This window comes from Culex quinquefasciatus, chromosome 3 (genome assembly GCF_015732765.1).
Source record: "Culex quinquefasciatus strain JHB chromosome 3, VPISU_Cqui_1.0_pri_paternal, whole genome shotgun sequence".
Lineage (NCBI taxonomy): Eukaryota > Metazoa > Arthropoda > Insecta > Diptera > Culicidae > Culex > Culex quinquefasciatus.
In genome coordinates, this window is record NC_051863.1 from 198,426,269 (window position 1) to 198,439,792 (window position 13,524).

Here is a 13,524-nt window from a genome sequence, read left to right on the forward strand (position 1 = left end):
AGGAAAACTTCAAGCAGTAGAGATGATGGGAAATAATTTCATCAGCTGGGAAATACCTGAATTTGATGAGCTTTGAGATTAATGTTTTACACTTCAGAGCTGATTTGACATTTTTTTATTATGTTTATATGAAAAAAAGCAGAAATCAAGTAATCAACACAAAAAATCTGAGAATGTTTCAGAACCGATTTTACGTATCATTTTAGAGCTTCTGTTATGAAGTCATATAACACAACTCTACATTTTTTAAATTGATGTCAGTAATGAGAAAACGCTTCATTTTCATCAAAGTTTAATAGATTTCGACTCCCTGAACACGCTCCAATAAACACAACTGAATTTTAGCTAGCTTTTTGCAAATAAATACAATTGTAAAGATCAAGATGTTAATGCCCTATGCCCTATTATTTATTGGTAGAGAAATTACTAAAACTCAATTCTGTCATTTGAAGCTAGTATAGGGAGCCTAAATATGCCATAACTTGACGAAACTGTAGCATTTACTGACATAAACTTCAAAAATGTCGAGTTGTGTATTTTATGGCTATTCCTGTTTGGGTATGGATTTCAAAACAGTACATTTCTCTGTAATTCGATGTACTACTCTTATACTAACCTTGCTGGGATTTCTATTTAGTCAGCACACACAAAAAAGTGGTATGTATTATGCGACCAACAAAATTTTCAACCATCCAAAATTAAACTTTTTTTCCTGTGTACGAGACCACAATAGCATTGAATAATCAGTTTGGTATCCAGATCAACTTTTTCACATTTTCCACGATATAACCATACTTTGAATTAGCTGACATGAATCATAATTGGGAGATGGTTTGTAAAAAAATTAAGCCATGGCTTCGAAATTTGAATGACCTTTAAAAAATGCATTACTATCTCGAAGGTATCTTTTTTAAAACTTTCCTTCTCTTACCAAGTCCATTCAACATAAAAACAAATTAGGGAAAATTGAGCTAATTTTCCTTAAGGGGATACATACATGTAACACCTTTCGGAAAGCTTTTTTAAAACTATTTTCAGGGCATTAAATTATAGTTTTGCATCGCTTTACAAAATAAATTTGAAAACATTTGATTGTATCATTGCCGCGATACAGCTATTCGAAGCAAGCAGTTTCAAAAAACGGGTGCCACGATATCTCAACACTGCTCTGACCACATCGGCTCAAAATTTTGGTGAAGATTCGTTCAACCTGTCCCGTGTGCAAGACAAAGCCCGATTTTCAAATAAATTATTAAAAAAAAGATATCAGTATTTTTGTTTCAACAAAAACAATCGCCAATTCTAAATTTTTGCATTTTTTTTTTTCATTACCCTTCGAGATATCAGAATTCAGGGTCCAGAAAAAGTAAATTGAAATGAACAATTAGCACTCAAACGCTCGGGTAGTCATTTGACCCCTATTTTTTTCTTAAAAATTTCATAACTTTTGGTAGAACTTGTGTGGTAGGCATATCTTGGATGCAACTTGTTTGGCAAGTCTATCTATTAAGGGTCTCTAGGCTACACGCTATAGCGTGCTTGTCGGCATTATGGTTATACCGACAATCCTCATCGGCAGAATGACAGCTACGCAGAGCGCGTCATTCAGCATCTGTCAGTGTCGCGAGCGCAAGAGGCTCGGTTCAAAGGAGTCGCCGTTCTGGGCGATTCTCTCGCTGGGAAGTGGAATTCCACATTGGCGATCCTGCCGGATTTAATTCCACTGTAAAATTCCCTGGAACCTGGAACACAACTCAGCGAGAGAGTCGCTCAGACGGCGTGAAAAAAAGTTGAAGCAAACGGAAGGAAACAGGTAAATAGAGAAATCTTTTTTTTTGTGATCGTGGTGCTTGGGTGCCGGAGGTGAAGTGGTGTGACACACGGTGGATCGAGACAATTGTCGGGACGTCGGTGTTCCGCTTCATCGTTTTTTTTTATTGAATTTAAGATGTGCTCAAATTGCAAATAAACGACAAGGGGCTTGTGCGTATTATTCTGTAGTGCAATCAGAATCAGTCTTTTCCAAAAGGTTCCGCAAAATAATGTGCATTCCGCCACTTAAGTATATGCGGGCTTCCGCCGGAACTGGTCCAGCTCCAGCAGACATGCCACGCCTTTGTAGACTCGCAGCTCAAGCCGGCGAAATGAACCGTCAAGATCGCTTCCCTAGCGAAGCGATCGAACAGTGTCCGTTGCGCCGGAACATCCGGTTGCTTCCGGACAGGGCATGTTGGCGCTTTCGTTGGAGTGCTGTACCGGGGGTGTGGCAGTACCTGGTCGATCGTCTGGATTCACAACTGTTTGCATGTTAACTGGCTGGACCGGCTGGAGGTCACGAGCAAAGAGACGATTCTTCCGGAAGAACTCGAACACGTTGAAAACTTTTGTCGGATGTAGGCGCGTTGAACACTGAGGATGTGGAGGATGGCGATAGGTTAAAGTTGAACGGGACGAGAGCGTGGTCCCTTCGGTGTTGGAAGCTAAATGTGACATCATTTTTTTGCCACCGTTAACCCGGAATTCAAATACGTGTCCCACGGTGAAGAGGAACGAGGCCGGCAGGCGTTTCATAATTGTGCAGGTTCTGAGGTGTTCAGCGCTTTCAGTGATGAAAAGGAGCAGCGTACCGAGGCGAGTCAAGAAAAGGTAGAAATTCGACAAATGAAGAATTTTAAGGACGTGTCTGGTCCTGAAGGTTCGTTTACATGTATCCGTAGCGAGTGCTCGACTTGGTTACGAGGTGTTTCAAGAGGATATTTTGAATGTTCATTATTTAAATGTTTTGCTTAAGGTTTTTTTCTTTTTTCTTTTAGATGGTTTTGTGCTTGGTTCTTAAGATGAAAAACACCCTGGAAGAGTCATCTACTCGAAGGAATGCAGCTAGTGAAAGTCTGACAAGGTTGATCACCAGCTTGTTGGTCTGAACCAAGGGGCTGGAAACTCTAATATTACTTAGGAATACTTAGTATACTAACGATATTCCAGTATACTTGTTAGTATACTAACCGAAAAGCAATAAACTGTTAGTATATTATGATACTCTCAGTATATTGGTAAGTACACTGGCGATATGTAAAGGACATAATAAGCATAAGCATAAGCATAAGCATAAGCATAGGTGCCCACCCGCAGTTGCTACTCCGTTATTGACCAGGACCTCCAGAAGTTACATCCACGAGCCGTGGAAGATGAGTGGGTGCTATCTTTCCTCGCTTCGCAACTTCTCAAAGGCCCCTATCATGCTGATCAATACCGGCGCCGGCCACGACCAGTGGTAGAGTCACGGGGAAGTGGATGGGAATGTTAGTCCGATACTTGAGTGATAGAGACCGCCCAATCGACTGCTTCTCCGACAAAGTATCACATGAGTTTTGAGGGGTTAGTAGATGGGTATGAGGTCAGGATTCACGAGTGGCAGTGATGTGACCATGAGCATTTTGTTTATCGGTTGATAATTTTAAATCTTAGGCAGCCGGCTGCGGAAAGATAAATAATTGATTATTTAGAATGTTTTTAATCGAACGCGTGCCAACCGAGCAGTAGGGCTATGGGATGGACTTATCAGTCTATGTTTACTGTATGTACAATTTAGATAACGCGAGCAAATTTCAAAAATTGTAAATAAAAGACGCTTTACTCTTCATAAAATCGATATAAACGAATATAAACGAAAAGAAAACAGGACACCCCGTAACCGATTGTAATAAAATTATTTAAATGAGATAAACCGGCGGCGTGCCTTCCAATCAACGATGTTTACCAGAAAAAAAACTTATGAAAAATAAAATATTAAATAAAAGGCTCCGAAAAACACGTTGCAGAGTAACCGCGAGGTCTCGCTACTCACAATCTAATAAAAAAAACTTCAAAAACGCGCGCTAATGGTCTATCCTAACGCGCCTGAAACGAAGCCGACAAAAAACAACTTTTTAATCGCGCAACTCTTTTCCATCTCGAAAAAATATATTCATTGAAAGATAAACCGAAAATTATTTAATGTGATCAAAAGTGCGAAATTATCCGGCGTCAATGGAATACGTCTCACGTCTCAAATAGATATCGCGCTTCGCGGCGAAAATATTTTTAATACACGATAAAACGCGTCTTTTCATGGGGTACGGAACGGCGCGATTTCTTTAAAATGCTGTAAAGAAAAAGTTATATAATATTCAATACTTCTCTCGCACACATGTCATTCGATGAGCCGGATCAATGAATATTTTTCTAGCATAGAACTTTCAAGGAATTTAAAGCTGAGAACAAGGTTGAGAATGTGCAACTGATGATTAAAATTAATTTAAAATAGAAAGTTTTAAAATCTGTTTCGAGCAAATTGACAAATTTTACGTCAAAGCTTCTTTATTCAAAGTTTACTTTATACTCAAATAAAGTTTTGATACAGTTTAACTTTATAAATGTTTGGCATCACTGCATAAACTAAATGAGATCACAGTTGTCTAGATCAGTTGATCCGGCCCAATTTTGTTCACACTCACTCACACATTCATACAAGGTTCCTATTGGAATTTTCTCACCGGATTCTTGCCCTTGCTGATGATTTATCCCGAAGATCGGGAACTTCGACTCCCGAATAGCAACACCTGAAGCCAGCCGCCAAACCTGCTTTCTAATTTTCGGCAACTGCATCACGAAGCATGACTCTCTTCCTCATACTGCCCGATATGTAAAGGACATAATAAGTATACTAACATATATTTTGATATACTGGTTAGCATAATAATTATAGCCCTAAGAGTTTCCAACCCCTTGGTCTGAACTCTAGTCTGAACTTTAGATAGAACTCCTGAACTTACGCTTTCGAAACGAAACGAACACAGAACTGAAGAAAATGGTTGTTATAACGGTTGCCCGAGGAGATGGGATGTCCACAAGACTTAAAGCGAGATGGGATGTCCGCAAGATTTAAAGCGAGATGGGATGTCCGCAAGAAACCAGCAAGACTTAAAGCGAGATGGAATGTCCGCAAGACTTAAAGCGAGATGGGATGTCCGCAAGAAACAAGCAAGATTTAAAGCGAGATGGGATGTCCGCAAGATTTAAAGCGAGATGGGATGTCCGCAAGAAACCAGCCAGATTTACGCGAGATGGGATGTCCGCAAGAAACCAGCAAGACTTAAAGCGAGATGGGATGCCCGCAAGACTTAAAGCGAGATGGGATGTCCGCAAGATTTAAAGCGAGATGGGATGTCCGCAAGAAACCAGCAAGACTTAAAGCGAGATGGAATGTCCGCAAGACTTAAAGCGAGATGGGATGTCCGCAAGAAACAAGCCAGATTTAAAGCGAGATGGGATGTCCGCAAGATTTAAAGCGAGATGGGATGTCCGCAAGAAACCAGCCAGATTTACGCGAGATGGGATGTCCGCAAGAAACCAGCAAGACTTAAAGCGAGATGGGATGTCCGCAAGACTTAAAGCGAGATGGGATGTCCGCAAGATTTAAAGCGAGATGGGATGTCCGCAAGAAACCAGCCAGATTTACGCGAGATGGGATGTCCGCAAGAAACCAGCAAGACTTAAAGCGAGATGGAATGTCCGCAAGACTTAAAGCGAGATGGGATGTCCGCAAGAAACAAGCCAGATTTAAAGCGAGATGGGATGTCCGCAAGATTTAAAGCGAGATGGGATGTCCGCAAGAAACCAGCCAGATTTACGCGAGATGGGATGTCCGCAAGAAACCAGCAAGACTTAAAGCGAGATGGGATGTCCGCAAGACTTAAAGCGAGATGGGATGTCCGCAAGATTTAAAGCGAGATGGGATGTCCGCAAGAAACCAGCCAGATTTACGCGAGATGGGATGTCCGCAAGAAACCAGCAAGACTTAAAGCGAGATGGGATGTCCGCAAGACTTAAAGCGAGATGGGATGTCCGCAAGACTTAAAGCGAGATGGGATGTCCGCAAGATTTAAAGCGAGATGGGATGTCCGCAAGAAACCAGCCAGATTTACGCGAGATGGGATGTTCGAAAGACTTAAAGCGAAATGGGACGTCCGCAAGGGACCACCAAGGCTTAAGCGAGATGGGATATCCGCAAGGTACCAACCAGACATACGCGAGATGGGATGTCCGCAAGATTTAAAGCGAGATGGGATGTCCGCAAGATTCAAAGCGAGATGGGATGTCCGCAAGACTTTCGATACATGCAAGATGCAAGATACTAACAAGACTTTAGCAAGCTGAGATATTCATCTAGGAAAACTGGAATTCAAACGCTACATGGTAGATAATGAACGCGGTTAGTGCCGCGTGGTAAAGATGAAGTCCCAATAGTCCAGAGCGTCCGTGCGCTTCCCGACGGCCATTACTGAACATAGTTAGCGGTACCTGATGGGCTGTTGATGGAACTGCGTTGTTTATATTGCAAAATGGATGGCGTTCACGAGTTTGTGTCGGGCTTAAGTGCTTGCGTGTGTCCGGTTCACGGATGGTGTCCAAGTTCGATGCCCTGGAAGTTCCGTAGATGCAAAAGATGGAAGACGGCGAAGGGATCACACCCGGCACGTGACGATCGAACTCGCTACTCGCAGGTAGCGTTGTTTCCTCAAAATTTTAATGCTGTCAGTGATTTCCTTTAACTCGGGAGCTGACAGGCTTCAACGGGATAACCACTACCAGACGCGAAACAGGCATCCCTACGAAGTGTCCATAAATCACTTTCGTCGAGCAAGCGATCAGCCAATACAGGGAAAGCCCTTAGGTTGGATATCGTAGCTCTGGTCTCCAACGGGCTTGTGGGCGTTCTCGTGTGGATTCTCTGTCTGGATTCGCAACCCAGGGGCGAAGGAGCATGTTCCGAGATGGGTGTATTTTCAACGGTAAGAAGATAACAGAAAACATTTGGTTAACTTGCAAGACGATTTGCGCAGGTTCCTGTTTTGTTCAAAGAAGTCTGGTCAGGATAAAGGCTTTATTGAGAATTAACATTAACTCAAATTGCTGGCCAGAGTCGGTGGTGCAGCTGCAAGCGTGGTTGCCTCTCACTCCCTTGGATCATTCCAGGTGAAGGAATCATCTCCCTGGAGTTGATACAGACAATAAGTACCAGACCAAGCCTGCTTCGTGGAGTCAGCATTTGGACTCGCAATCCAAAGATCGTCAGTTTGAATCCCGGAGTTCAGAAGAACTAGGTGTAAAAAAAAGGTCCCGCCCAAACCTTGGGACGCCTAGGTTCGGGTAGCAATCTAACAACAGAGATCGCCAAGACCAGTGGGTTGTAGTCCAAAAAGTTTCGTTTTTCACATTGCTAGCTAGTCAATGAAAGTGAATTAACTGTGGTTGGTAATAGGCGTGGTCGAATGGTTATGCTGTTCGCTGTGCAAGCAGATGATCATGGGTTCGATTCCCATCTGCTCCAGCCTTCCATTGGATGGGGTCGGTCCCGGCCGATAAGTCATTCAAGTTGTAGGAGTTGTCTCCCCCGTATAAAGACATACAACTCAGTTAGTTGTGTTTCGGCCTAGGGGCAGCGAAGAGAGAAACCGTGAGAGACAAGTGTTATTTTCCATTACCTTTGTGCAAGTCCAGTGCTAGTGTAAGAATGCTTTCCATTTCAACCTAAATTCAAGCTTGTTGGATATTTGGCGCGTATTTTTATTTGAGGGTATTTTCTTCATTTTTTTTTTGAGTAGAGGGAGGATGTGTGGTAGGCATATCTTGGATGCAACTTGTTTGGCAAGTCTATCTATTAAGGGTCTCTAGGCTACACGCTATAGCGTGCTTGTCGGCATTATGGTTATACCGACAATCCTCATCGGCAGAATGACAGCTACGCAGAGCGCGTCATTCAGCATCTGTCAGTGTCGCGAGCGCAAGAGGCTCGGTTCAAAGGAGTCGCCGTTCTGGGCGATTCTCTCGCTGGGAAGTGGAATTCCACAGAACTGACCAATTTGGATGCTTCCGATGGCAAAAGATCCAGATCTGTCTATATTTTTAACTGTCAGATGGGGGACAAATATGGTTCACTTTTACCAGAGATATTCCGGATTCCGTTGGGGTGCCTCGGCCCTCCTATTTGGGTTTTGGTCAATATAACAAAATTTATTCCACAAAACAAAGCCGCAAATGATGCAAAACTTCAAGGCATCATTCTAAAACATCATTCTGCAAAAATAATTGAAATGGTTAAGTCCTACTGGGCACCAATCGACATCAGCTCAGTGAACCGTTTCCAGTTGGAACCTGTTCCGGTGCCCGAAGGCACAGGGGTGGCCAAATTAACCCTCTACAACCTAACCCCGCCTTTAGACGGGCTTCGATCTAAAAAATCGCCAAAAATCATTTTTCCAACCGATTTTTGATATTTAAAGAGCATTGGAAAGAAGAACTCTTAAAATTTTAGAAAATTTCAGAGTTAGAAGATTAACTTGTTTTATGTGACTTTGCCATTGTTTTTAAAAATGTCAATGTTTTAGGGGTCAACTTTGGGTGTGTTTTTACTAACATTTCCGATATTTCAAATAAAAAGAAGTATGCAGTAATTTTTGTAGTATCCCAGACTATGCCTCTACGCATTTTTTTGCAATTTAAATGATGATGGTGCTATTCTATAGCAGAAAATGTGAAAAACATGCAAAAATTTGAAAAGTGACTGTAAAAACGTGAAAAAATTAGATATGCAAATGTAATTATATATGGTTATAGAATAGGCCAAATACCACCAAAAACAAACATAAACTAAACAAGATAAATGCAAATTAAAATATTAAAAATCAAATAATAAAAACATAAAACAAGAGAAGAAAAGTTTGTCGTAAAACAAAAGTTGTTCGAAATGACCTCCTGAACACAGGAAAAACGCAAAACTGATCTCAACTGTGTTTTTTCGCTCCAACTTGTTTTCAATTTTAATGAAGTTGTTTTGGACTTTTTTAATTATTTGTTAATTTTTAATCAATTAAACCCATTGATCATATTTTTTTTTTGTATTTTAATCGACTGACCAGGGTTGAGGGAAATAGACAAAAATTAAAGATAAAAAAAATGAACTTCTATGTTTTCATTCGATAGAGTTGACAACAGTTATATTTTTGTTTTGACATTTTTTTTCTCATGAGTGATGAAAATGCATATGGGTATTTATTCTTAAAATTCTAGATTAAATTTTCAAAGCAACCTATGAGTCATTAGATTTCTATGCAGATAGGACCTTTTGAAAATTTAACCTAGGAATTAAACCTTTAAATTTGTGTTAATATAAAGGTCAAAGTTTATGCATGCTTTCATTTCGGTTTTATGACAAAAATATTTTTTTTTGAAAATCTATTTTACTGAAAGTTTAAATGTGATTAAAAATTTTAATTTCATTAAAATGAATACAAAGAGACGAGTTGTTCTCGACTCGAGAACAGAACACTGATGAAGTCTGCAAGTAGTAGACGAAATACGTATCTGTCAAGATATTAAAAATATATAGCGGAATTAAAAGGAACAACTCGTCTCTTTGTATTCACAGTAATGCATTCTGCTAAAACGCTCAACCAAACCACAATTTCATTAAAAGTCTCACCAAATATTTTTTTTTAGAAATGAGTTATAAAACGTTCAAATTTGACTAAAGTAAATAGCTGTAAAAATATAGGAATTGCCAGGGGTGACATTGAGTCAGAGGGGTGCGATTGGGTCTTGCAAAAATGCAGCAAACTGTATGAGCCAATGGACACTCATGGACACTTTTTAAAATGGTCGTATGAATTTATATTAAAAATAACATTGTTCGGCCAGAGGCCGACTCCGCGGGGGCCAGAACCACCAACTCACCGATTCCTTCCAGCAGCAGACGAAGCGGACGACCAGCGGACCAGAGTTCGGGGCGGAATAAATAAAACACCGGATTCAAGTGCTCCGAGAGGCGACTTGCCTGCTCGGAGGCTTAAGCGTAAAGAGAACGATTTATTCACTTAAACTTAACACGAAACATTTGTCCTTAAAGCTAATTACAAGTTCTTCAATCACAGATCGTAAATAAACAAATGTCAAATCTACCCTACGTTGTGTTTGTGTATCAGTGTGGTGACACTAGTAATTCACCACACTGCTTAGGCGAGGGGTACTTGTTTACAATGTACTAAGAGGAGTTAGGGTGGAGTGGCCAATGGTTGGCTGCAACAAACATTTCTATCAGTTTTTCGACAATTTCAGTATCCATAATTAATTACATAGAATCATAAAGACAAACTTAATGCCTGATAACTGTTTCTAGCACCATATTTATGCTAAATGTTTTAATTAATTATTGCATAAGACATTTTTTAAAAATCATGCGTAATCGCGCGATGCTACTTCGACAACTTGAATGAAGGTGGTGCAGGCGATAGTTTGCTTCAGAAATTTGAAGAAAATTTGTTCCTGGTGCCTCGTCTGTTCGTCCGTGCTAACATCTAATCCAGGCAGATCAAAATTTATTCCAATTTTATTGAAATAATGATTTCGGTTTATCACTGAATTTACATTTTATTTTAGGTTTGATCACCCTTATAAAAATAAATAAAATTATTTTTTTTTTATAAAAATACAATAGCATAAATTTATTAACTTTTTTCATTTCAATGTAAACGAAATATTTTCATTTCACAAATTTTTAACAAATAAAAATTGGGATTGTCTTCAGCCAAATATTGTTTAACAACTCTTCAATCTTGACCCGTCCGTGGTTTTTAATCTTCTTACAAATATATTGGCAGTGGCCTAACCTGATATTTATATATCAGGTAGAGCAATAAAAATCTTATGGATATTTTTTTGCAATTTTATGGTTATGTTGATTTTCATTAAATGAACCAATTGATCAGAAGCTAGTTTTTAAGCGTCGGAAAAAATCATTTTTTGATATCTAATATTTCAATAACAAAAATGTGAAAAACATGTGAATTTGATATGTTTTTCACTTTTATAGATTGTAATAACGTAATTTATTATTTTCATGTAAATAATTTTTCACATTTGGCTCGCAAACTCTGTGAGCTCTGAATAAGACCCCCCATTCAATAACTTTGGGCACCCCTGATTGTAATGCATTTATAACGTATTTGCTTCCAATATTAAAAATTTGACCGTAACTTATTAAATTAAATTGTGATAATTCAACTTTCATCCAAGTTGTCAACCCCGACAACTCCACATTCAAGACAAACTTATTGATTGGTCCAGTTTGTCTTACCCCTCCCAAGATAAACCCTTTTCGCAGCACTTCCCAGAACCACATCCAGCAGAAACTTTACTACCTCCGCCATCACCAACCAACGGCAACGACAACTTCCCAACCACAGTGCCGGCTCTTGTCGAAAACTTTTGCCGAAGAACCACCATCCGGCAGGCTGATGCTCAGGGCCCCTCAAATGAAAAGCAAAGTTTAGCCAAAAGTCTGACACCTCTCGGAACCCATTTCTCGAGGCCATGGGGGCGTCATCACGTGGATCTTTTCCCAGCCAGCCCAACTTCTTCTGCCCACGAATTCCACAGAACAGCCGTTTGCGGGGGTGCTGACTTCCCCGAGGAGGCTGTTGATGCCGGAATGAGCTTAGTGAAAGAAAGTTGAGTAAAAAATAAGATAAATACCGTGTGCTTTTGGGGTTCCGGACCGGGGGCCGTGGACAGAAAATGTCGCTTATTTACATTTTTCAAACGACGAGGTCACAGGACATTTTCGCCACCGTCATCGTTGCTGGTGCGTTTTTTTTTTGTTTTGTTCTTCCTTTTTTCGGAGCAAAGTTTTTCTTCCTTCTCCTGCGCGATTGTGTATCCGAGAGCTCTCTGTGTTATTGATCTCACGTGCCCGACTTTTCACTGAAGCATTTTTTCATCCGCTCTTGCTCGATGTTTTTATAGCACTCCAACGCCTGAAATCACGCTTCCCAGCGTTGTCGTCGTCGTGGGGCTCATCAATTTCCCGTTTTTATTGGCAACCTTTTCCACCCCGTGACACAGTGACAACCCAGCACACGAACGCACGAGAATACACACCTTTAGCAGGAGCTTCAGCACTTTTGCTAATCAGCAATATGTTTCATACAAAATTCTTCGGCAGGCTTCACGCTCACACACACAGCGCGTATTGCGTGTTGGTCCTGGTCCCTTTTCACCCCGCCAAAATCCTTTGAACCGTGTATCCTTCCGGGGAATTTGTGTCATCCGATGTGGGCGAACCCCAAAACAAACGGGTCTACTTTTGGCACACACACACGCACAACACAAAGTGACTGCTTTCTTCACACCCGCAAGCCAAAATGCCTACATTGAGGGTCGCTACGACGAGCGCCTTAATTTATGTAACGGGTCCTAAACCGAGTCCGGCGCCGCCAAAGGGAATGACCTCGCAAACTGCAGAACGTAATAGATTTAGGACAACTTCAGTAAGGTAAACTTGTAAAGCACACTCTATACACTACAGAACACCACAGGTCTCGGAATAGAGGCTCCTCTCGAGATTCCCAGAGACACCGCCGCAGAGAAAACACGTCCGAACGGGCCGACGGTATCACATTAAACTGATCAATTCGATAGCGAAACCGAAGGTGTCATCGTCGGGACTTGTGTTCCAGCAGCGCCACATTGAGAGAGCGCGAGAATCTGCTACACAGAGAAAACCGGCCGTATGTTTTGAACGCGAGGGCGCATGTCCCACTGGAAGGGCACGAGCAGCTGTCAAAGTTAGAGACTTGAACCGATCTTGAGCAAGGGAACTCAAACCAGCAAAAAAGCTCTCGCGACTTGACCAAGTTTTGGGGTGACTGAGTGGGTAGGTGGGTTGGTAGGCAGGGTTTGAGGTTGAACGAGAGCGGCGGCGACGAGGACAATGTAACGAAGAACTTTGGAAAAGCGTGAGTGGAAGATTTAAAGCTTTTCTCGTGTTTGCACATGATGCATTTCGTATGCTTGTAAGAGGATATTGACTTGTCTTGTACGATTTTGAATTGATTTAGACTTTAAAGTGCAACTTATTTTGAGTTCGTAAAATTAGCATATTTGAAATAGAATTGATATTCCGTGAAAAAAGATCGAGACACACAGTTTAAAGGTAAAAAAAAATCTTCTATCAAAAAAGACTGTAACAAAATTCAGTTAAATTTCAAAATTTGAAATGCATCTGAAAGTGCTTAAAAAGTGCAGCAATGTTAAGGGTGAAGCATCCCAATTTGTTAAATGTGAAGGTATTTTTGGCATTTTAGTGAAAAATAGCTGCATTAACAATATCAAAAACCTAGAGCTTGTAAGGGGCATCCAAAACTGAGGAAGCTTTGGTTAAGACACTGTTTCTTTTAGTTATTTTTTCAGGTGTAAATTTATTTGATTCGTGTTCCTGAGCCAAATTTCAATATATAAAAATATATAAAAAAATATTTGTTTTCACCTTAATCCATTAAAAAATCTTTGAAAAAAATCACTTGTCGCTGGTATCTTATTACACGTCCTATCTGTTTTACAACAAACTTATCACAAAATAGCTCACTAAACACAAATCAGCATAATTCCCTCTAAAAATACTCAATTACTTAAGCATATTTCTTTTGA

The 13,524-nt window shown here is 40.5% G+C and overlaps 1 protein-coding gene across 4 annotated transcripts in view; it reads right to left on the bottom strand.

Moving 5' to 3' along the window:
- Positions 1 to 12,504, bottom strand: part of LOC6031086 (acid sphingomyelinase-like phosphodiesterase 3a) — a 129,594-nt gene extending 117,090 nt beyond the window's left edge. For 3 of the 4 annotated variants that reach the window (XM_038262463.1, XM_038262462.1, XM_038262461.1), the window contains exon 1: positions 11,977 to 12,504. The gene's annotated coding sequence lies outside the window, so the exon portion shown is untranslated. Of the gene's footprint in view, positions 1 to 11,571 lie in introns of all 4 variants that reach the window. The other variant, XM_038262460.1, reaches the window with a different exon arrangement.
- Between the last annotated feature and the right edge of the window lie 1,020 nt (positions 12,505 to 13,524).